Source organism: Pongo abelii, chromosome 23, assembly GCF_028885655.2.
Source record: "Pongo abelii isolate AG06213 chromosome 23, NHGRI_mPonAbe1-v2.0_pri, whole genome shotgun sequence".
NCBI classification, from domain to species: Eukaryota; Metazoa; Chordata; class Mammalia; order Primates; family Hominidae; genus Pongo; species Pongo abelii.
In genome coordinates this window covers 33,793,280-33,817,802 of record NC_085929.1, presented here as the reverse complement: position 1 = coordinate 33,817,802, position 24,523 = coordinate 33,793,280, and the positions used below count along the sequence as shown (strand labels likewise).

Sequence of the window (24,523 nt, the reverse complement as noted above, 5' to 3'; positions counted from 1 at the left end):
TAATAATAATAGTTACTATACATTTATATAATAATAATAAATAGTTTATTATTATTATTAATTAGAGACAGGACCTGACTCTGTCACCCCGGCTGGAGTGCAGTAGTACAATCATGGCTCACTGAAGCCTCAACCTCCTGGACTCAAGTGATCCTCCCACCTCAGCCTCCATAGTAGCCATGACTACAGGCATGTGCCATCACAACTGGCTAATTTTTTTTTATTTTTAATTTTTATTTATGTAGAGGTGGGGTTTCACTATGTTGCCCAGGCTGGTCTTGAACTCTTGGCCTTGAGGGATCCTCCTGTCTCAGCCTCCCAGAGTGGATTTCCTATGATTAGACATGCAATCGTAATGCTGGGTGCTGTGGGCTTTAGCAGGGGCAAAGGGGACCATGGCAGGTTCGGGCCTGTCATGGAGCCTATGGTCCAAAAATCCCCAGGAAGATATTGAAAGAGGCTTCCTAGAAGTAATAGGTGTCATAAAAAGGATGTCCAGGGCTACATGAGTGAAATCCTATCTGCTGGGGTCAGAGAGGTCTTTTCCAGGAGGGCTCATCTCCCCAGGGGCCTTTGGGTCAGAGGAAGAGTGTCCCAGGCAGGGGGTGTGCATGGGCAAAGGCCATGAAACAGGGAGGAGGAGTGGTGCCCTGTCCTGTGAGTCCCTCTGTGAGTCAGGCTCTAGGGCAGGTCAGGAAACTAGCAGGACGCGGGAGGGCTCAGTGTCCTGCCTGCCCATTTTGCAGATGGGCAAACTGAGCCTGAGATAACCCAGCAGGCAAAGCCAGAATGGATCGGGGTTTGTTGCCTTCTGCTCCAGCGCTCTTCTCCAGGGAGGACAAGCTCACGACAGCTAGGAGAGGTTCAAGCCGTGAGCTGACTGGTGTGCAAGTCTCAGCTCAGCGAATTTCTCTGCAGCCCCAGGAATGAGGCACAGGAGCCCCGTTTAACAGAGGTGGAAGCTGATACTTGATCAGTTCTATCACTGCAGTCAGCAAAGGAGCTTGGATTCAAACCCACAGTCAAATGCTGGAACCTGGCCTCATACCTCTGGGCTGTCTGTCCTACCTGGGGAGGAGGGATTGCAGAGCTGAGCCAGACCCTCAGGCAGTGGTTTCTTTTCTGTCCTTCTTGGGCCATGAATACCTTCCCAGCCCTGGCCGCAGCCACTGAGGACAGACACTAGGGTCTTTCTCCCTCCGTCTTTCTTCCTACTTCCGTTGTCTCCAGCTTCTGGTTCCATTTCAGAATCTGACTTCACAGGGTCTGACCCTTTTGTGCAAACTCCAAAGCCCTTTTCTTTGTGATTATAATTTTTTTTTTTTTTTTTTGAATCCATCATCTCTTGACAGGAAAATCGGTGCTTGAGGTTGGAGAAGTTTGCCGCATTCTCCACGTGAAAGCCATTACTGGCCTGTCCGGGACGGAGCCCATGCATGTGTGCACACACACGGTCTGACTGCCTTCCTTGCGCCCTGGAAAAGTGCGTCCAGCTGTCAGCCTGGAGCCCGCCCGGCCGGATGTAATGCAAACCAGGCTGCTGGGAAGAAGTGCGTGCTTTAATCACGGCTCACGCCTGCTTGGCCTCAACTCCGCTTCCATCAGGTGCCTGTTCTCTCACTCTGGGTGGGGGGCTCCTCTGTGGCTGCAAATACAGCTGGGGCTGGGGCCTGGTGGTCCCGGGTGGGGGCTTCCTAGCTGGTTTAGGACCCTCTGGGTGGCATGTGCTTTGGAGCTAAGGCTAGGGGATCTGGCAGAGGCGATGCTGGTGGAGGCAGGGAGGCAGAGGGCACCCTCTAAAGTAGGTGAGTGTGTGAAGGGCGTGAGCAGGCCTGCAAGAAAGGTGCAGAAGAGAGGGGAAGGGCTTCAGGAGCAAAAGGGAGGACAAGGATACAATTGAGGTAAGGGAGAAAGAATGATGGAGACGGTGTGGGAGGGAAAAGGAGGTAGAGAAATGAAGAAAGAGAGAGTAAGCCATTGGGAGAGGGAGAGAGAGAGTCTTAGGAGTAGGGACAAGGAGAGGAAGGATTAAGGAGAGAATTTTTTTAAATGGAGAGAGACAAACAGAGAAGAGCAAGTAAGGGCCAGAAAAAAAAGAAAACCAAAAAAGATCCTGAGATGATTTTCCAGAATTCTAACAGAAGGAGGTCAGAATCCCCGGCCTGGCCTCAGACAGGCTTGAGTTTGATTCACTTCCTGGCCCCAGGTGACCCTGGGCGAGTTCTGTCTCCCTCACCTCCTACCCCGGCCTCAGTCTCCCAGTCTGTAAAATGAGCGCGCCGGGGACTTGATGGTTTCTGAGGCTTCTCCAGGGATGCCAAGGAGGGTGCAAAACTTGAGATGAGTGGGAAGGGGCGGCCCTGCAGGAACGCACTGTGCTTGTGAAATAAATCCCATTATTTTGTCTTGGAGTCGGCATCTTTCACAACCCATGAAATGGAGGGATTTCTCAGCGCCACAGGAACATATTGCAAGTGCTTTTGAGAGAAATTTGATTTCTCTATTTGCTTTGGTCTTGGTCCTGATGTCTGGTGGCTACAGACTAGCTGCTTCCAAGGCCAGCATGATTGTGTGCATGTGTGCATGCATGTGTGTGTGTGTCTGCACCTGTACGTGCATTGCTCGCCTGTGTGTCTACACCCCACTGTAAGTGATACCCTCATCCCAAGACTCCACAGCATCCAGAGTCCCCCTGGTATCCAGGGAGGCTGCACTTTGACCCCTGTCTGGGGAACCCCTCTTGAAACCTTCAAGGCCATGGGTGGGTGACTGGTGGATGCTCATGGCTGGCTGTGACCAGCCAGGCCTCTGCATCTGCCACAGGAACAAGCAAAGGCTGACCCAGCCTTTGGAACTTGAGAATCCAGTCTACGAAGGTCCTGACTGCGAGGAGAGCAGTGAGTTGGTGGAAAAGGAAGTCCAGGGTGGGGAACCAAGTCTCCACCTGAGCTCTGAGCTCCTTTTCCGCATGTGTGAAACAGGCATAGCAATGACTGGGTCCTCTGTCACTGCACTGTCCAGCCTGTGTTTCTGTGTCCTATGGAAGGACTGTGGCTGTGAGCTCTGAAAGGGTGGGGGCCACACCTGTCCCACATACCTTCGAATCCAGTCACCAGCACATAGTAGGCGCCAACAAACATTAGTGCCTTCCAGCCCTGCCACTCCCCACCCTCCCCACTTTAGGATCTAGGAACATCCATGTCTACGCTGAAGTGGAGGCAGTGGGCTGGGGTTTTATCCCAGCTCCTCTGTGGTCTCTCTGCAAGACCTTGGGTGTGGCAGTGTAACACTCAGGGCCTCAGTGGCTCCATCTGTAAAATAGGTCCAAGTGTGTCGATGTTACCCACCTCTCTGGGTTGTAGAGAGGATAAACAAACCCCTTGCCTGCCCAGGGCTCTGGGAAAGGAAGATCTCCATCTGAGGTCAGGTGGGGCTTGTTCTCGCCACTTGGAGGAGCACTGGATCAGGAGCTCTGTGCCCACACTGGTCACTGAGGGTCAGTGGGATGTGGGACAAACTTCAGTTTTCCCATTTATGACTCATAGTCTTTCCCAGCTCCCAGGGGTGCCCTGGGCTCCCGACTCTTGTCCCACCACCCCAGCTTCCTTGAATGTTCTTATCTCCTCCCTCTGCTCTGCACCCTCGCCTCTGCCTCTCCCCCACCCCATTCATCTGTTGGCAGAGGTCACGGGTGGGGGAGGGGCTCTCCTGCCTGCCTGGCTGAGCTTTATCTGTAATCTAATGATGGCCCCCGGGACAGGGGTCAGGGCCACTGCTGGAATGAAACAGGAGGAGAATGATAGAATGGGTCTTGGGAGGGGGAGAGACTGAGGTAGAGGAAGGGAAGATGATGGTGGGAACCTCTGAGACCACTCAGCCCTGGGGGTGTACCTCCAACTCCAGGCCTGCCAGCACCAAAGTTACATGGCCTTGGGCACACCATTCGGCCTCTTGAAGCCTCAGAGTTCCCCTCTGCACAGTGGGGTCAGGGATGACCCTGTGAGATCTTGTGTTCCCTGCATGGCTGTATGGGTCCTCAGCTCTAACATTCCACCAGGAACTTGGGACTGCTAAGAACACTGAGGCCCAGGGAGCTGAAGTCCCAGCCAGGGAGAGGACAAGTGGGGATTTAAAGCCAGTCCAGTGTGTCTTCAATGGCTGTGTGTCCCCTACAGCAGACTGGTGGAGGTCAAAGCTCAAAGTTTCACGCCAAGCTTTCTGACAGTTGCAGGAAGAAGGTGAATTACGTCCCACAGATAAGAAGTTCTTACCCGGGCTGCTGCACTTCATCCTTGGGACAGCTTGCAATTTCCTGAAGAGGGTGACACTTGCAGTCGTTTATGAAGGAGTTTTTTATAGAAATTACTAAGATGGGCTAAACGAGGTGGCTCACGTCTGTAATTCCAGTGCTTTAGGAGGCCGAGGTGGGAGAATCACTTGAGGCCAGCAGTTCAAGACCAGCCTGGACAATATAGGGAGACCCCTATCTCTACAAAAATTTTTAAAATTAGCCAGATGTGGTGGTGCCTGCCTGTAGTACCAGCTATTCAGGAGGATGAGGTGGGAGGATCGATTGAGCCCTGGTGTTTGAGGGCACAGTGAGCTGTGATGGCATCACTGCACTCCAGTTTGGGTGTCAGAGTGAGACCCTGTCTCTTAAAAACAACAACAACAACAACAACAATAACAACAACAAAAAACACACAAAAAAAAAGAAAAAGAAAGAAATTGCCAAGATAGAAGAAGCAGGGAAGAGCATCTTTGGTAGTGGGAACAGTGTATGCAAAGACACAGTCATGAAACAGGATGATGTTTGCAGAAAAGGGTGTTGTAGTTCCATGTACTGGAGTGAAGGACACCCAAAGGAGTAAAATATGAGTAGACATTTGGGGAGGTGAGCCAGGATGGAGTGCATTTCTGGCTGGTGGTGGATGTTCTTAAGCATATATACATTTAGAAAATTCTTCCTGGGGGCTGGGTTGGTAAGAAGTTGGCAGGGACAATACTAGATGGGGGAGACTAGTCCACAGGTGGTGGCTGTGGCAGTAATCCAGGCACAAGAGCCTGACTGATGGTCAGGTAAGATAAGTCCAAATTCAGAGATGCTTAGGGGTGTAATTTATGGCACAGCATCCGGTGCCCAGTGGGAAGAGTGATGGTGTCTCAATGGGCAGCTTGGGGGCAAAGAAAGTGAGTTTAACTGGGCATATATCAAGTCTGAGGAGCTGGCAAGTATATCAGTTATCTATCACCACAATAATGCTGCATAACAAACAGCCACTAACACTCAGTGGATTCTACCTTAGACATATATTTAGCTCATGTATTCATGAGGTTCAGCTTCTCTGCCAGGCTTGCTGGGCTGGGCAGCTCTGGGCTGGGCTTGGCTGATCTTGGCTGGGTTTACAAGTCCTGGCTGGCTGCTGGCTGATCTAGACTGGCTTCATCTGGCATGGCTGGGATGACTAGGCTCAGCCTCACATGTCTCATCCTCCAGCAGACTAGCTTGAGTATGTCCTTATGGCCTTGGCAAGGGTACAAAAGTGAGAGTGAGCCCAATCACGCAGTGCTTTTGATACTTCCACTTGCATCATGTTTGCTAACATCCCGTTGACAAAGCAAGTCACTTGGCTGATCCTAGAGTTAGAGAGGAAGGGGACTGGGTGCCCTTCCTTGCCAACGGTCAAGGTTGGGGATACAGAGAAGGGAAAGAATAGAGGCCCATGAGGGGCTGACAAACCAGCAAGTGGAGAAATGTGTAACGCTCATGGATTTGAGGTTGTTGACCATGGATGGTCTCTGGAGCAATGGGAGGGAAGGCCACAGACCACCAGGCCAGAGGCTGAGAACGATGTTGGATACCTGGGGGACCCTCTCCATTTCCCTTTACCTCCCAACCCTCCTCTGCCTTCTTGTGGGAGAGAAGACCTCAGAGCTCAGGGTGTCAGTGGAGGCCCCCTCTGGCATGAACATAGTACCTACTCAAAAAAATACAAGTTGCAAGAACGAGGCTAGTCAGGTTGGCAGGTTAACCCTTTATGGGTCAGCAGGCAAATCCCGGCACCAGTGTGCACTGTGCGTGGTTGTAGGAGCTGGCACGACCCACAGGGCCTCTCCCTCCAGGGAAAGCTCTGTGGAATTCAATCATGGACATGTTGTTGTTGCAGGCCCTGCTTTGAACAAAACTGGTGACACATTTTCATTCCAGAATGACATTTGACCTGAATGAGCTCCCTTGTTATCTCCAAGGTTCCAGAGCCTTCTGGTCTATCTCATTCCATCCTCCCGACAGCCCCCTCCACCCCCCGCCCCCCGCCCCAAACCAGGGGATACAGAGCTGGTCCCTCATTTTGCAAATGAAGAGCTTGGAAGTGCAGCAATGCCCGAGGTGAGGTCACAAGCCAGTGAAAGGGCAGAGTTCGAAGTCCAGTCCAAGATTCTCAGACTTCAGCTCTTCCCCGTGCAGCCCCCAGCCCCACTCTGGGTGGGTTTCATTCTTTTTTGTGCAGCTCGAAATCTGAGGTTCGGCGGGGGAGTGTTTAGTCAGGCGGCTTGCTGGTATGACGACCCCCCACGGAGCCACCCAGCCCTCCTCCTCAGCCAAGACCGATTCCCTTGGAGGGTATTTTTTTTTTTTAAAGGCAAGAAACAGTGGGAAAATCTCTCTCCCGCTGCTTCTTGTATTTCCTTTATAGTTTCCTTTGTTCTATATTTAATTTTTTGTTTTAAACCCAGTTGAAGAGAGATGGGCGAATCACCGATGGTTATTGATTTATTATTTATGGCGAATCATACGTTGCTTTAATTGCGTCTTTCGTCCTCTTCCTATTCAACATAGTTGAAGGACAACCCAAGGAAATCGTCCGAGGCATCAGAGACTCTTGGCAACGTTTCTGTTTATTTCTACACTGCAACCTGTTAGAACAAAACTAGAATCACTTCTTGGGGTAGGATGGCTCTATCTTTTCTGTGTTTTCTGAGACCTGACCCTGGGTCTCAGCTGAGGGAGTGGAATGAGCAGATGTGACCTCTCCTTGGTGATGTGGCGTGGCTCCCGGGGGATGCCAAAGGGCGTCCCAAGGCTGCTTTTTGGCCCCGCCACTAAATAGCCCCAATCTCTGTGTTTTCTGGTGACACCAGCTTCTTCCCCTTTCATTTCCTAGCCATGTCAAAGCTTGCTTTGAGGAGCAACTCCCTGCCTCATCTCTGGCATCACGCACTGCGAAATAACAACCATCTGCCGAAATAATCATACAAAGAATCGCAATGAACAATAACACATAAGAGCTCTATGTGTTAGAGCTTTGCTCTAACCAACTTTGCTCTAGCCAAATACTTTAGAGGACTCATCTTATTTAGACTCAGACCCTCGTGGTGGATGGTTTGGTTATTACCATTTTATAGGTGACGATGCTGAGGCCAGGTGGGGATAAGGATCTTGCCCCAAAAAGTAGGGGAGACAGAACTGAACCTGGAGCCAACCGACTCTCAAGCCTGGGATCTGATCACTAGCCTATTCTGCCTCCTTGGATGACCTGACCCAGAGATTCAGTCTACACGTTCCTGTTACCCAGATACTGCAGTGGAAGGGCTGGGAGGGCATCCTCCTGGCTTCCTGGAACATGTGTCTGTCCAGCGCTGGGGTCAGCTGTTGCAGCCAAGACCCCCTCCAGGGGCTGTGTCCTGCACCAGGCACCACACTTCCGGCCAATGTGAGGCTTCCGACTTGGGCAGGGGATGCTTCTGGAAGCCACACAGGTATGCATGAGTCTCAACATTTGAGTGTGTGTGAGCATGCGAGTGTGAACACGTGGGTGTGTATGCAAGTGTGAGTGTGGGATTGTATGTGAACGTGTGTGAACGTGTGAACATGTGACTGAGCATGTGAGCAGGTGTGTGTTTGCATGTGAAGGTGAGTGTGTGAACATAAGCATGTAAGTGTGTGTAAGTCTGTGTGGAGCATGCATGTACGTAGGAGTATGTGTGGACGTGCATGCACAGGGATGCATTTTGGGGATGCTACTTTTCCTGTCATTATTATTCCCTCCTTTCCTCTCATAGTGACTCTAGGTCTGTTCCCTTCAATTCTCCAGGACCGCTAAAGACCATGATCATATGGGTGGAGAGCCCGGCCCAACAGAACTGAACTCATCTTCTGTTTTTCACCATCTACAAACCATATGACCTTGAGCAAGTTACCTCCCCTCTCTGGGCCTCAGTTTCCTCATCTGTAACATTGGTTTAACTACAGCACTCACTTCATGGGGTGATCAGGAGGTGCCTGGAAGACAGCAGGTACCCTTTCAGTGGTAGCTGCGGCCATGAACAAATTCCTGAGTGCAACAACAGGAGCTTTCGGTGTAAGGGCATGTGTTCTGTGTTCAGTGTATCTCCTCAGGTGGGACAGAGCGCATGCCTGCTTGCTGCCTAAACAAGGTCTTCTTCAAAAAGGATCCTGGCTCTTGGGGTCAGGGCCAGGGAAGGTGGAGAGGCCCTGAAACTCTGAGGGGTCATATAACAGACCAAGGAGTCTCTTTCTGATTTCACAAGCTCCCACAGTGCAGGGCCCTGTTCAGCAGCTGTCCCTGCAGAAAGGAAGCAGTTTCCATCCAGGGGTCTGAGGTCTTTGCTATTTCACAGCAGGCAGACGTCCCCAAAGGAGAAGGCATGTATTGGGCATGAGTGTTGGTAGAGCTGTCTGGGGCACAGAGGATCTAGAATGCTCAAATGGGACCCCCAAGTGATGGTAGAAGGGAGGGCAGAGACTGATGTGTTCCTGAGACTGCTGTTGATGGGGACAGTGTAGGTGACAGCGGAATAATGATGGTAAGGCCTCCTGCATGGACTGTCTTTCCTTCCTGTCATCCCATCAACAAGCATTTATGGGGTCCTGGTGCCATGCTGTGTGCTGGGCAGGAGGGGCGATGGCAGGAAACAAGACACCCCCAGTCTCATGGGGAGACAGCATTGTAATTCAATAATAACCCAAATGATTGTGTGATTATAAGCTGTACTCCTCACTCTCATGGAGAGCTACTGGGCTTAATAGAGAGAATACATAGCAAGGGAACCAACCTGTTAGGCAATCAGGATGGACTTCCTGGAAGAGGCGATGCTTTGGGCAGGAGATCAAAAGTATGAGGAGCAGTTAATCAGGTCAGAGGAGGTGGACAGAAGAGCATCTTAGGCAGAAAACATTGCGTGGGCAAAGGCCCTGGGGCAGGAGGAACGGTGGTATGTTTAAGAGGGGAAAGGGGCCAGAAAGGCTGGAACACTGAATGATGGGAAGAGAGGGAGTGGTGGGTGGGACAGTCAGAGAGATGCAGAGGAGCAACCTCACAGAAACTTGGCAATTTTGGTGAAGATGTCAGAGAATTAGATTATCAAAGCTAGATGTGGTGGCAATCTGATTAGATTCACATTTTCAGAATCTCAAATGGCAGGCATGGAGCTAAGCCCTTCATAGACATCTGAAATCCAGTTGTCATAAGAATCTTCAGGAGGGTAGGTGGGTGTGGTGGATTAAAAATGACTGCCAATTCTTTGCCATTCCTACCATTAAGAGTGGGAGCAATATGCCTCTTTTTGAATCTGGGTTAACCTTGCAACTTGCTTTGACCAATAAAAAGTGGCGAAAGTGATGTTCTAGAACTTTTGAGGCTAGGTCATCAGAAGCCTTACAGCTTTCACCCAGCTCTCATGGAGCTCTTGCTCTATGTGTTCTGAGCTGCCATGTTGTAAGGAAGCCCAAGTCACATGAAGAAGGCCTGGAGGATGAGATGCCTGTGGGGGTGAGGAGAGAGAAAGAGAGAAAGAGAGAGAGAGAGACAGACAGACAGACAGACCAGGAACCCTGAAGTGCCACATGTGTGAGTGAGTGAAGAAGGCATTTTGGAAGTGGATTCCCCAATTCATTTTGCCCCGGCAGATATCTCATAGGTCAGAAGTGAACTGCCCAGCTGAGCCCTTCCCAAGTCCCTGAACTCACAACGTTGTGAGCAAGACTGATTTTTTTTTAAAACCACAAAGCTTCGAGATAGCTTATCACACAGCAAAAGATGACAGTGAGTATCATTCTTATTTAAGAGGTGAGAAAATGGCTGCCAAGAGGGAAAGGACTGTTCTGTTTACCCCAGAATCAGAACCCAGGGCAGGCTATGTCCCAAAGCACTGTTTAAATCATGGTACAAATTTACAATTTATTTATGTTTATTATTGTAGAATAATTTTAAAAAATGGAAATAGGGAAACACAAAGCAGGGAGATCATTTGTTGTCAACACCGCAACAAGTGATAGTAACTGTTAGCCCGTGGCTGTGAGTCCTCTCTCTGACTCTTTCCCTGTGAAGATATCAAGTGAGTTATTGAAATGTGGAGATGCTACAGATATTTAGAGACAGCAGTGGATAGCAGGAACCCTCAGGCCCAGTCTCACATCAGATGTTTTTGGTGACTTTGCTTTTAGCTGTCATTATATATTTCCAAGATGGGCAGGGGTAGGGAAGAGGGGTCAGGTCTAGAATTCACAGTGGCTGAGCAACCGTGTATTCCCTTCAGGACTCATGCCTTTGGGCACCTCTTATCCTCATCTTGGCAATGCCAGCTATGTTTATATTGGGTTTCTTCTCTACTTTACAGAGGAGGAAACTGAGGTCCAGCAAAGGGATGCATCTTGCTGAGGGGCTACCATTTGGCCAGTGGGAAAGGCTGTAATGTACCAAAGAAATCATCAGGGACCATCCCAAGCCACTGTTTCCCAAACCGTGTTCCCCAGAACATTAAGTGGTTCTGTGGACAAATAAGTTTGGGAAATGCCACATGTATTTCTTCAGTCTGGATAGTCAATGCACATGAACATAGTAAAGGCACTGGCAAGTCCTGCCAACTTTTAGAGCATGTATGTTCATTATCTCACTTTGCTTTATTATTTTGTATTGACAAATAAAAATTGCATATGATGCACGGTGTATTGTTTTGAAATGGGTATGCATTGTGGGATGGCTAAATCAAACTAATTAACATATGCTTTATGTCATACAGCTATTAATATTTTGTGGTGAGAACATTTAAAATCTACTCTAGCGGCCAGGCACAGTGGCTCACACCTGTCATCCCAGCAATTTGGGAGGCTAAGGAGGACAGATTGCTTGAGCCCAGGAGTTTGATACCTGCCTAGGCAACATAGTGGGACCCCATCTCTACAAAAAGTAGAAAAAGTTAGCTGGGCATAGTGGTGCGTGTCTGTAGTCTCAGCTATTTGGGAGGCTGAGGTGGGAGGATTACTTGAGCCTGGGAGGTTGAGGCTGCAGTGAGCTGAGATGGCACCGGTGCACTCCACCCTGAGTAACAGAGCAAAACCCTGTCTTAAAAAGAAAAAAATCTGCTCTAGCAATTTTCAAGAATATACTACATTGTTATTAACCATAGTCACCATGTGGTACAATAAATCAATCTCTTGAATTTTTTTTCTTTCTTTTTTGAGACGGAGTCTCACTCATCACCCAGGCTGGAGTGGAGTGGCTTGATCTCGACTCACTGCAACCTCTACCTCCCAAGCTCAAGCGATTCTCCTGCTTCTGCCTCCTGAGAAGCTGGGACTACAGGTGTTTGCCATCACACCCAGCTAGTTTTGTATTTTTACCATGTTTTAACATTCACCATGTTGGTCAGGCTGGCTATAAGCATGTATCCAAGGATTGCCGTGGGGTGGGCCTTGTTCTAAGCTCATTTCATACTTTTACCACATTTAATTTACAGTAGATGAGAGAATGACCGTGAGGCCCTTTCAACTGCAAAATGTAATATGACTTTTCATCAGTAGGGTGTAAGAGACCGAAGCCCTGGTCATTTGCTGTGAGCAGGTCCTCCAGGGGTGGTGGGAAAAAGAGAAGCAGAGCTCTGGTAATGATGTGCAGGGGGAAGAAGATGATGGAGAGGGCAGGAGAAGGAGTGGCAAATGACAAAACAAGAACCAAAAGATCTTGCTGAGATGACCAAACTGTGCACCACCCTCTCCTCCTCTCAACAATGGAGAGAACTCCAGGGTCTTTTGTGCTCTGACCTTTAATTAAATGCATTTCTCCAAAAGGAACTAAAAATCTCCCTATATCTGTTAGGAGTCTTTGGTTATAAAAAACAAACAAAAAACCCCAGCTCAAAGTGGCTTGAACAAACAAACAAACAAAAGGAATTTATTGGTTTCCATAACTGAAAAGCCCTAGTGCAGAATAGGCTTCAGGTATAGTTTGAACCAGAGGCTCCCTTCATGATAATGGATGTGGCCTCATCAGGCCTCATATCCTCATTCTGTCCCATCTGAAAGGTCATGGATGACCCTCTGGTAACCCTCACTTAAGAGAGAACAATGTCTTCTGATGTCTCTGCACAATCTCTTTTCATGTCATGGGCCTGATTGGGTTCCATGATCTCGAATCAATCTCTGAATCCAGGAGAATGAGAAAGGTTGATCAAGTAGCAGGTCCTACTCTTTGGGAAGGGTGGGGCCAATCCCACCGAAGCCACACGGTGAAAATGAGGAAGAGATGTTTCCCCAGAGAAAATATCTAGGTGTTCTTCGTGGGAGGAGGTAATAAATATGGGGCAGAAGTCAGCAGAGATCCAAGGAAGTCCCTGACACTCAGCATCTGCTCTGTTCTGGAGGACTCAGGTCCCAGTCTTACCCCATTCCATTCCCTTCAATCCTGATATTCAGGGATCCCACCAGATGGCCCTGAGCTCTTTTCCTAATACATATTTATCTTCCTATAGTCTCCCTCCAAGACCCCCAATAGGCCCATTTGCTTCTCCTGAGGCAACATCTTTTATTTTCCCACCTTCACACATTTGCTGCTGCTCTTGTCTTTGCCATGAGCTTCTCTCATAATCTCCTTTGCAGATGCCTTCCATTCCTCAAAACCCTGCTCTGACACCACCTCCTCTGTGAGGCACTCATGGAGAGGTACCATCTCTGGGACTCTCAAAACACAATGTGTACCAGAACATAGCTGTCACCAGGGAGGGAGCTGGTTTGATTCACTGTTGTATTGCCAGTGTCTGGGAGGAACTGGTGAGTAAATAAATCCTTTTTCTCCTCTGCTGTGCCATCAACTTTAGGAGGTCAGAAACTATTTGGAAAAAGAAGGAGGGTGGATTTTGGAATCAACAGACTGGTTTGGAGTCCTGGCTCCCCCTTCTGATAGCCGTGGCACCCTGATTCTGTGTACATTTGCAAAATGGTGATAATTACACTTCCCTCAATGACTGTAAAATATCTGCCCCATTGTGGTACATCATTGGTGCTCGCTGGTGAAAAAGAGTCCAGGAGCCAAAGTCTCCTTACTTGGAGCAATGATCAAAGTTTCAAACATAGGGTCTGTGTCTCTTGAAACAGACAAGGCCATGGGCCCACTTCACAAGGATTTGTTTGCACATGTGCTGAAGAAAATAGTGTTGAATATGATGATTACAGGCAGCCAATCAATTAGCCCTTGTTCAGGAATCTGATCATGGCAGTCAATCGGTGATTGCCAATCTGCATGTTTATTCAGCATCATTAACTATGCATCACACAGCATTAATCCCCGTAATATGCATGTGTGCATGCTGTGGAACAAGGCTGCTGGTCCTGTCGTGGGGAGGATATGTGTGTGTGTGTGTGTGAGCAGGGGCACCTCACATGGCAGCAGCCCATGAGTGTTGGTCCAGAATGAGTGCTGCGTTTGCATTGGTCATGGAAGCTGGGACTGGACTGGATTGTTCATTTAAATCCAGAGTTGAAAATGGTGGATGGCAGGCCTGATCCAACTTGCAGATGTGTTTTGTTTGGCCTGAACAAAATGACTCTTTAAAAAAATGGCTATAATGTATTTAGTCTGGGCTGCCGCAGTCTCCACCACTCCTTATTGCCTCCTATACCATCTATTTTCAAAGTTTCCTGCCTGGCCCCTATGTGCATTTGAGTAGGCAACCTATAGATCACCTTCACCTTTTTTTCTTCACTTCTTTTTTTTTAAATTATTGGCCCCTAAGCAACTCTTTTAGACATTTTTCCCTACTCACTCCCTGCCTCCACCAATGAAATTTTGATAGCACAGATATATTGGATATCTGTTTATGCACTGTATGTATGTCTGTAAGAATCTGTGCCCTCCAAGGGGCAAACTTCACACCTGTGGAGAATCCAGGCTCTAGGTTATAAAGTCTCTGCCTGTCTCTGATGGTTCTCATGATGCAGTAGGGATGGAAAGTGGGTTGGCAATGAGGTGAGCTGATCTTTGTAATCATTTCTCTTTTATATTCCCTGGATGAGCACTCCATTTTGGCCTTACTGCTCTCCTTACTTCCCCCTAAATGACCTCTAGGCAGTCCAGACTCATTTTGTCATGCTGTTCTCCCCCTGACACCAACTCCTCCAAATCCTCAAGATCCAGGCATCCTCTCCTCCAGAATCTGGCCAATTAAAATACTGGTCCATGGGTATTGAAATGTCAGAAGGGAAAGCTCTTAGGGAGTAACAATTTCTAAACTTACACTTTGCAGATGAGCAGACAGAAGCCCAGAGATGGCAAGAAACTTATCCAAGCCTGCACAGCAAGTCAGGAAGAAGTAAAAACCATGACCAGATTTCAAGGCCAACACTTTCCATCCACCCTACTTACTCCCTAAGGAAGATTTATTTGCCTTTGTGTCACCTGGGCCTAGCTAGCACAGAGGTGGTGCTTGTGGAGTGTCATAATGTACATTGACACCTTAAAGCATTAAAGGCTCTGACAAGTCCTGCAAGAAAACAAACCATTTTAGTTTTGTGTAATACAGCTTTCTTTGAACTTGTGCTTGATTCTGGAACCTGTTTGTGACTGTAAACCCTACTATGTGCCAGGTACTTGGGCTAAGACTATTTCTAGTTTTACAACATCTCCCAGCTGGAAATGACCCAAAACCACATCAACAGTAAAATAGATTTTAAAACTCTAGTATGTTCACACAAAGGAATATTATACAGCAGTGAAAATGAATAGACTATAGCTCTGTGCAATAACATGGAGAAATCTCACTGTATAATATTGGAAAGAAGAATCCAGACACAAAATAATAATAATATGATTACTATTATTATTCCATTTACATAAAACCCCAAAACAGACAAGGCTAAACTATGTTGTTTTTAGGTCTGAAGAAAATGCAAGGAAATCATGACCACAAAAGTCAGGATAGTCATGAAATACGAATTGAAGAGAGTCAAGAAAGTGCTTCTGGCAGGATGTGGTGGCTCACGCCTGTAATCCCAGCACTTTGGGAGGCTGAGGCAGGCGGATCACTTGAGGTCAGGAGTTTGAGACCAGCCTGACCAACATGGTGGAACCCCTTCCCTACTAAAAATACAAAAATTAGCTGGGCATGGTGGCGGGCGCCTGTAATCTCAGCTACTTGGGAGGCTGAGGCAGGAGAATTGCTTGAACCTGGGAGCTGGAGGTTGCAGTGAGTGGAGATCGTGCCACTGCACTCCAGCCTGGGCAACAGAGCGAGACTCTGCCTCAAAAAAAAAAAAAAGGAAAAAGAGAAAGTACTTTAGGTTGTTTCTTGAGCTGGCTGGTGGTTACTTAGGTGTTTGCTTGATAGTGAATCATTAAATTACGCAAAATCATATTTTCTGCATGTTGCTGTAGTTTTTAAATGTTTTATAATTGAGAGAATAATAAAGGTTGTGCTATCCTTGGCTCAGAGAATGGGCTCTGAGGGCAGGAGTGGAGGTGGGAGGGTTTGAGAGGAGGCTGCTGCAGTCACCCCTGCACCGATGGTGGCCTGGACTGCAGTGGGGACCACTGGGATGGAGGGACCAGAGGGATTCACGAGGGACTTAGCAGATAATTTGGCAACCCCCAGTGTGTTCACCAATGTGTTTGAGCTCCTGGCTTTGAACCACTGGCTCCAGGACCTCCCGTTCATAGTCCCTGACATTCAGAACCAGGAGGCCAGATGGGCCTCATTGGGGTGCCCCCAGGACAGAGAATGTGAAGAGCATCGGAGAATGCCATGGAAAGGCGGCCAGGAAAAGAGATGGGGAAATTGAGTGCAAAGAGAGAGCGGTGAAGAGGCGGTCCTTTAGAGCTGTCAGCATGGGGCCCCAGGCGCTCCGCGTGCCATAAGCAGCTTCTTTGGATTGTTTTTTGGCCAACACGCACAGGTCGGGTGGTGAGCTGGCCAGGATGACCTGTGCAGATGTGGTTGCAGCTGAAGGGGAGGCGTGCAGTGATCAACGAACAGATGAAAACCCAGCCCCCAGGAAGCCCCTCTCCAGCTCCCCAGAGCGTGTTTTCTTGCGTCTTCTTTCCCACCTCCCGGGGGTGGCCGCGGTGTTTTCTGTCTGGCCGGCCATGCCTGGCTGTGCTCGGGAACACAATCCCCTTCAGAAGTGCCCCCCGAATCCACCGAGCCATCCAAGCCCTGACAAACTCTTGAGGGAAGCGGGCGTCGCAGGCCCAGCTGTATAAATGTTTTTGGTTTTCCTGCTGAGGCTAGCGGTTGAGTCTGTGCCAAGACAAGCCTTGCTTGAGTTTTCTTTGGCAAGGCGGCCCGGCTCAGGAATGTCAGGCAAACTTTCCAAGTGGGATGGCCTGTCGGTGGGACCTGGGGCTGAAAGCTGAGCCTGGGGTGTACTTTGCTATCATCTAATTACCGCGTCCCCAATTAGAGTCAAGAAGCTGTGCCCAGGCTGGTCAGATGGGAGCCATTTTCTCGGCGTGCCCTCCCCTTTCCTGGAGGGATCAGCGCCATTTAGGGGGCTTTCTGTGGGCTTCCCCAGTGGGCATGGGTGGGAAGGTGGCATTCAGCATCCTCAGAATGACGGAGCTTTGAAGGGATGTGCCGACTCCATTCTGGGCCCAGGCTGTGAAATTGGGAGAAGTGGCCACATCATCACTGTGAGGTGTGTGTTTTTCTTCTTCTTGTTCAACTCCATTTGGCTAACTGTGACTTGGAGCTTTCTTGGTGGATCTCACTGAAGAGAAAATCTAGAGCAGGGCTTCCAGATGGAAAATCCTCCAGTGGTAGGCAAACTACCTAAATGAATGGAGCTGGCCAAGAGAGAAGCAACAGGGAGCGGCAGGGACTGGGGCAGAATGGGAGCTCATACCCTTTCTAAAGGGGCGGGTGCCTGTAATTTCGGCACTTCAGGAGGCCAAGGCAGGAGGATCACTTGAGTCCAGGAGTTCAAGACCAGCCTGGACAACATAGTGAAACCCGTCTCTACTAAAAATACAAATATTAGCCGGGTGTGGTGACACATGCCAGTAATCCCAGCTACTCGGGAAGCTGAGGCAGGAGAATTGCTTGAACCCAGGAGGTGGAAGTTGCAGTGAGCCAAGATTATGCCCCTGCACTCCAGCCTGGGTAACAGAGTGAGAGTCTGTCTCCAAAAATAATAAATAAATAAATAAATAAATAAATAAATAAATAAATAAATAAATAAAGAGGTGGGTGCTTCTCAGCTCCAGCAGAGCCCAGCTGCTCTGGGTGAATATAATTCTCATGCGGTCCAAACATCTGAAATTCCAAGAGAGATCCCAAACTGTATTTTACGTGAAATCTCCCAATCTCTAAATATTGGCAACTAATTAGATTTTTTAAAAAAATCAATGAAGTGCTGTATTAGCCAAATAAAATACATTTGGAGCTGGACAAGGTCTCCAGACCACCAATGTGTGACCTCTGGTCTCTGACTTCCTGACCCATGACTGCAAGCTGAGTGGACAGATGGAGACAATGACATCATCCATAACAATAGCAATAACAAAAACCTTTTGTTTCTACTCTGGGCCGCCCTAGGTGTCATGCGAGCATTTTGTATGCGGAGCTTCATTGAAATCTCACATCAACCTGATAGGAAGACGTCATCACGCCTACTTTATCGACAGGAAAACTAAAATCTCCAAGAAGAGAATTGACTTGACCAAGGTAACCGATTGGTAAGTGGCAGTACAAGAATTTGAGCCCAGGTCTGTCTGAATCCCATCACTGGGCCAGAGTAAAAATACTCGCCTTGTTCATTCATTCATTCATTCATTCATTTATTCAGCAATCATTTATTGAGCTTTTACTGTGTGCCAGCCACTATGCTAAGTTTGCAAGGGTTAAATGAAGGAATACATGTAAAGTGCGTGGAGCAGGTAAGAACTGCTTGTTTTCCTAGCTCATATTATTATTATTATTATTATTACCAACATGGATCTATTTACAGCAGGGTGTGTCCTGCCCAGGCATAGGGGTGGGGTGGGCAAGAAGCTATAAAATATGAGTAATGCGTAGCTTCTTCTTTTGAAGATGCCCAGCCTTGTGGGTCTGAGTTAGAAGCTTCCATATAGTCCCTGGAATTGATCCCACCATTTCTAATCTGTGGAATGGGCCACAGTTTGCCCCCAGTCAGAGTGACAGGGCAAAGAAGCTTAGCAGCTTGTGCTGGCAAAGCTCTAGACAGTAAGCTCTGGGAGGAGGCTTTGACTTTCTTGGTGGCCCCAGGGATAGCACTGATGCTTGTGAAGGTGCCCAGCTATGAAGGGGTGCTAGTGGGCTTGGGAAGGAGTCAGCCAGCCCTGCAGCATTGGGTAAGTAGAGTCAGGGAGTGAGGGTGCTCCTAGCTGAGGCCCTGAGCCTTTCTCTGTAGGATCAAGGGGGTCTGGACTAAGGTCCCCAGGTAACCTGTCTGAATCCCAGCACTGGGTTGGAGTAAAAAGATTTGCCTTGTTCATTCATTCATTCATTCATATATTCAGCAAGTTTGCAAAGCCAGACTGAACTCAGCCCTCCTCTGCTCACAAGCATTCATTGGCTTCCTATTGCCTCTTACATTGCCCATAGGGATCCCACAACGAAAATGTGAATGAGTGTGTGTGAGTGAATAAGTAAACACCACATACACGCAGGCACCCTCGGGCTTGGTGAGTCCTTCCTTATCCATCTGTCCGTGGCCTCCTCCCCACGTGGAAGATGTTTTGGACAGAGTTGAGTGGGGATAGCCCAGAGCTTGGCATTCCCACTGAATTCCAGGAGAAGCTGAGGGGTTGGGGACGCCTAGTACAGACACATGGCAAGCCTGAGTGCCTACTTTTTGGATGGTTTCCATGCAATTATTGGATGAGAATTTCTGCTAGAAGAGAGAGTCCACCTCAGGCCTAAGGTAAACACCAGTCTTGACATCAACAGCCACAATCCCTCATGTTTATGGAGCACTCACTCCGTGCCAAGCACAATGCTCCACATTGCACAAGGAATGTCATGGGATCCTTACACTTGCTTCGTTGTTCCCATTCTGCAGAAGGGGAAACTGAGGCCTAGAGAGAAGACATCATGTAGCAGATGTATGGCGGGGCTAGAATTTCAATGCAAGCTTGTTTGTGTCCTGACGCTGCTTTTAGGAGCACATTTGCTGACTTACATGTCATCCCCACTTTACAGGTGAAAGAAGCCCCGGAGAGGCCCACACACTGGCCCACAGCCATGTGGAGTGAACCGGAAACTCAGGTTGTTCCCTCTGCAAGGGCAGGGCTGTCCCCCATCCCATAGCCCCACCCCTGCCATGCCAATTTCAACCAATGCTTCCCACCCACCCATCAGATGCAGTTCAGGGCTGATCAGAAGTGAACACCCCACCCAGGAAGGTCTCTCAGGGCTTCTAGAAGCTCCCAGGTGTGCAGTAGGCATGCAGCCCCTCCCCTGGGGTCTTTGCAGAGCCTGGAGCCCAGCGGGCCTCCAGAGGAGGGTGATTTGGGATGGAAACACACAGGCTCTTCCCTGTACATAATGAGCAGGGAGTGAGCTGATAGATATGCTAATTTCATTATTCATGTACATAATTACAATCTAGAAGTTGGCAGCTTTCTAGGTAATGACAGGAGGGAAGGGGAAATTTACCTAACTTTTGTAATATATGTGTGGTATTATTTAACTCTTAAATTAAGATCAGGGACCTAATTCATTTCACGAGGCCCGAGGATATGAGGCACCGAAACAGAGTTCCACCCCATCCCTCCTTCCTTCAGCAAATATCTACCTAGAGCCAGACCTTGGGCCAGTTTTGGGGTTGCTATGGTGATGGAGGCTCAGCAGTGTGAGAAGGGCAAGGTGGAAGAACAGGCAGCCAGGGGGAGCATAGAGGGACCTGCCCACTAAATCCTGGGGAGGCAGGAGGGAGTCAGAGAGAGCTTCCTGGAGGAGGCGGCACCTGCTCTGGTCTTGAAAGATGATGTGTCTAAGAGTCGTGCATGCTAAGGAGAGAGAAATGTCTTTGAGAGGGTGCTGGTGGTTGGCAGGAGTGGGGAAGAGCTTGGACAAAGGCCAGGAAGTGAGGCCACGAGGCATTTTTGAGGATGCTGAGCTGGCTGGAGAATGGAGGGGAGGTGCTGGCATGCATTTCTGAGAATGGGCCTATCAAGATTCAGATCTTAAAATCGGACGTGCTCAGCCTCACTGGGAACCCCAGCATGCCAGCCCAATGTGTCTGGGGCCCACAGCTCCTGCCTTGCTCCCCCTACCTGATAAGGCCTGGGAAAGGGTGATAAGGGGAGAGGCCCATTTGGTGCCTGCCAGCCCTTGGCTGGGCACCCAGCTGGGGGAAGCAGGACTCAGGCATTCAAAAGCCCCCACCCCCCGTCCAACCCGCCGAGATGGGCAAGTTTTGAGTCCTGGCCTCTGAGCAGGGAGGGGGTACGCTCCAGGAGTGGGCCCCCTGCTGTCCTAGGGAGCCTGTTAACAAAGCCAGCTCTGGGCTTTCTTCCAACTGGATGTGGGGGCTTTGCAGAGGGGCTGGGTCGCTGTGGGGGGGGTGTGAAATTCTTGATTAGGGCTGACTGTGGCCTGCCCCCTCCCCTGATGTTGCTCTTCCTGCCCCCTCCCCATACTTGAGGGAGAGGGAACAGCTGCACAAACACAGGCCGGGGGGGCCAGAGGGGGCCGGGATGTGAGATGCCGTGTGGAGGGGGCGGGAGGGTGGGAAGGTTGCTGCGTGAATGTATTTGTGTGTATGTGTGTGTTTGTGTGTGCGTGTGGCATGCCTGTGTGTTTCACATATGCATGTGCTGGGCACGTGGCTGTGAGTGCGGGACATGGATTAGGATGTGGGTATATCACCTGTGTGTACATGTAAGTGTGTAAATGCAAGTGACTGGGAGTGTGCTCGTGTGCAGGTGCAGATGTTAAGTCTGTGCATATGCATATGTGTGTGCACATAGGCAATTGTGTTGCCATGCACATTTGAAGCATGCACGAGGGGTGGTGTGTGTGCATTATGTGTGATGATAAAGAATGGACATGTGGTGTGCCTGTAGGTATGATTGTGTTGGTGTGTGTGTGTAAAAGTTACATTTTGTGCGTGCACATGTGTGGGTAAGGGATGGGTAGGCGTGTGCACCTGTGTGTGACTGTTGGTCGTGTCTGTGTATACGTATAAGTTATGGTATGTGCACGTGCATGTGTGGATATAAGGGTGTGTGTGTGTGTGTGTGTGTGTGTGCATGTGAAAAGGGGAAGGGCTTGTTTGTGATGCTTTGCAAGTGAAGACCCAAGTCAGGGCTCAGCCCTTGTCCAAGTTCTGAGTGACAACCACGTGGAAAGCAGCCCCCTCCTGGGATGCCCCTGGTCTACAGTCCCTGCCCACAGCCTGGCATCTCCCCCAGGGCCCCAGGTTCTCTTGCAGGCTAGTCATGTGTGGCTGCATTCCTAGGAGGGAATGATTTGTTTTCCGTTGAAGTCCATCCTTCTATAATTCTTTCCATGTATTTCTCTGGATTTGTAGGTTAAAATCCATCCCTGGCTGGGCGTGGTGGCTCACGCCTGTAATCCCGGCACTTTGGGAGGCTGAGGTGGGCGGATCACCTGGGGTTGGGAGTTTAAGACCAGCCTAACAAACATGGAGAAACTCCATCTCTACTAAAAATACAAAATTAGTGGATCATGGTAGTGCATGCCTGTAATCCCAGCTACTCGCGAGGCCGAGGAAGGAGAATCACTTGAACCAGGAAGGTGGAGGTTGAGGTGAGCCGAGATCATGCCATTGCACTCCAGCCTGGGCAACAAGAGCGAGACTCTGTCTCAGTCCCCCACCCAGGGCTCAGCTCAGTTCTGGGAATGCAAATGGTGTCCTTTCTGCTGGGCAAGGGGTAGATGCTAGGTGAAGACCTACTATGTGCCATACACCTAGCAGGGTCAGTTACACTCCTGCAGTTACTGAGCCCTTGCAAGTCTTGCGTGAAAGCTAAGACTTTTGTATTAACAAAGAGGACACTGGGATTCACTATCACCACGACTAGACAACTTGCCTGAAGCTCATGGAAGTTGGGAACGTTGTATCAAAATAGAACAACCGGGGACCCAAGCCAGTATGGGAACCCAGATCTGACTCCTGAATTTAAGCCCTGCCTTGCCTCATGGACCTACTTCATTGCGTCCTTCGTGGCCACCATTCCTCAACCAAACCTTCTTCTTAAGGAAAGGGAAAAAAATGAGCTAACAGCTGCTAGGAGATTTGGAATGAATGTGAAGTTTTCCAGGTTAAAATGGAGACCAAAGGAAATTTACATGATTCCACTTTCCTCATCTCTCTGGATCCTTCATCGAGCCGGTAATGTATTCCCCCTTCTTGCTAACACACTTTTTAAAATGTTAATAGACTGTAAATTACTTTTCTTTTTATACTTCTTAAAATAAGCGTTTCCTCTTGTAGATGGCAAGACGACGCTGGAGTTACGGGCTTGGTTTTATTACTGTCGAGATGAGATGGACTGGAGAGAGCTCATACAGCTTTTATAGGAACTATTTTATTTATAAGAATTTTCCTAATGTCAGATGGATGTGACATGCCTGGTTTCTTTCTGCCCGCTATTGAGAGAAGAGAGGAATTTAGCATGGACTTGGTCTGGGTCGCATTCTTTTGCCCTGGAAATTCGAGAATTGTAGAAGGAATTTTCTTTAGCAGCCTTAGTGCGATAGTCTTCCAGTTTCTCCTTGCATACCTCTGGTGATGGGGAACTCATTTCCTATCAAGACAGCCAGTCTCAGGTGCAAGCTCCAACTCCTTTCCTATACTTACCTGCCCTAGCTCTGTTCTCTGGAAGTAGGGGGGAAACCTCTCCACAGTCAACTTCGGGAGCCTCTCGGGGATTAGAAGGCAGCCACTATTTCCTGTTCTGGGTCTTTTTATTCTGCATAAATAGTCCTCTGATTCTTTAAATGCTTCCCCATCACTTCATCATCTCACCCATCATCCAAAATGTATTCAGAATTCTTTTCTCCAGGGTCAGAAGGACTGTTTCAACGTCTCTTAGTTATCAAGACCAGTATTTCTCATGATCACTTCTGAAAAAAATCCCAATTCTGGTCATGTTTGTAAGAATTTTATGTTTGGATGAATTTTGGACATGCTGGTTTAGGGAAATATAAGCTTGTTCCTTTGCAGCAGGACTTATCAGAGCCTTAGATGATTGATACACACTAGGACTCTCAAAGGGAGTGGAGTAGACAGCACTTCACAAACTCAAGTGACTGTGGATTCATGGGTTTCCAAAGGGCATCCCAGAAGGCATGCATCCCCTAAAAACAATTCCAAAATGCTGTTTTGGTGTGGCTCTGGAGTGGGAAGTTGCAAACAAAAGGATAATGCCCATTAGCCCATAGAAAACCAGCCTGTTGGTTCTGTTACAGCATCTCCTTACCGTGGCTTCTTATATTGTGGGTGCCTCAAAATGGCGTGTGTGATGGCTGATGTGAGGTTGAATTCATACGTGATTCTCAGCGTAGGGGTGTGCCCTCTATTTCCCTCTCATCCCCCAGTCCTAGCTCAGTTTTCCCATTATGAGCAATGAACAAGGTGAATCTATTAGCCTTTCAAGGTAACTTCTAGCTCTGACCCACTGGAAAGCTGGGGCTTGGGATGGGTGGGTTTGGGCTTATGAGAGTCATGTTAAAGGAGGCACAGTTGGACTGTTGGGGGATGGGGAACAAAAAGGAAGAGAAGGAACAGTTAAGCTGCACTGGAAACAGGTCCCAGCCTGCCATGTTTTCCCTGTGGGACTTTGGCAATGATGTCACCTCTCTGATGTTCAGACTTCTCATCTGGAATGTGTAAGAGATTCATCTTGGCACCTTCCTCACAGGGCAGATGGAACACAAGACCGGGCACAGAGGAAATACTCGATCCATCTGAGTGCCTCATTCATTGAGCTCTTGGAAGAGCTGCTTTCCTCCTGGGCACCCTCTCTCCAGCCAGGCAGGACTTCCTGCATTGCCTCAAATGTGCCAAGCCTACTGCTGCCTCAGGGCCTTTGCATATGCTGCCTTCTCGGCCTGGAACCCACTTTCCAGCTGTATCCCCATGGCCCATGGTAGGGGCTTCCTAACCATTGCCTGAACTGTTGTGAGATGAAGGTCTTTGTGTGTCTCACAGAGGCCGCCCAGCTCATGCTCACAGTCTAGCAAGGCCTGAAACCTGCCTTCCTCCTACCTTGAGGGAACAAGCAGCTCCTCCCACACATGCGCC

General features: G+C 48.9%; 1 long non-coding RNA gene across 2 annotated transcripts; it reads left to right on the top strand.

Annotated features, from left to right (window-relative positions):
• Positions 1 to 1,175: 1,175 nt before the first annotated feature.
• LOC129052719 (uncharacterized) lies at positions 1,176 to 22,798 on the top strand. 2 transcript variants are annotated; one of them, XR_008517859.2, is made up of 5 exons: positions 1,176 to 1,605; positions 17,824 to 17,963; positions 19,450 to 19,515; positions 21,785 to 22,609; positions 22,712 to 22,798. It is a non-coding gene; the product is annotated as an uncharacterized LOC129052719 (long non-coding RNA). The 2 variants fall into 2 exon arrangements; XR_008517858.2 differs by lacking the exons at positions 17,824 to 17,963; positions 19,450 to 19,515; positions 21,785 to 22,609; positions 22,712 to 22,798 and adding exons at positions 7,164 to 7,758; positions 8,094 to 11,354 and having other exon boundaries at positions 1,199 to 1,605.
• The last annotated feature ends 1,725 nt before the right edge of the window (positions 22,799 to 24,523 follow it).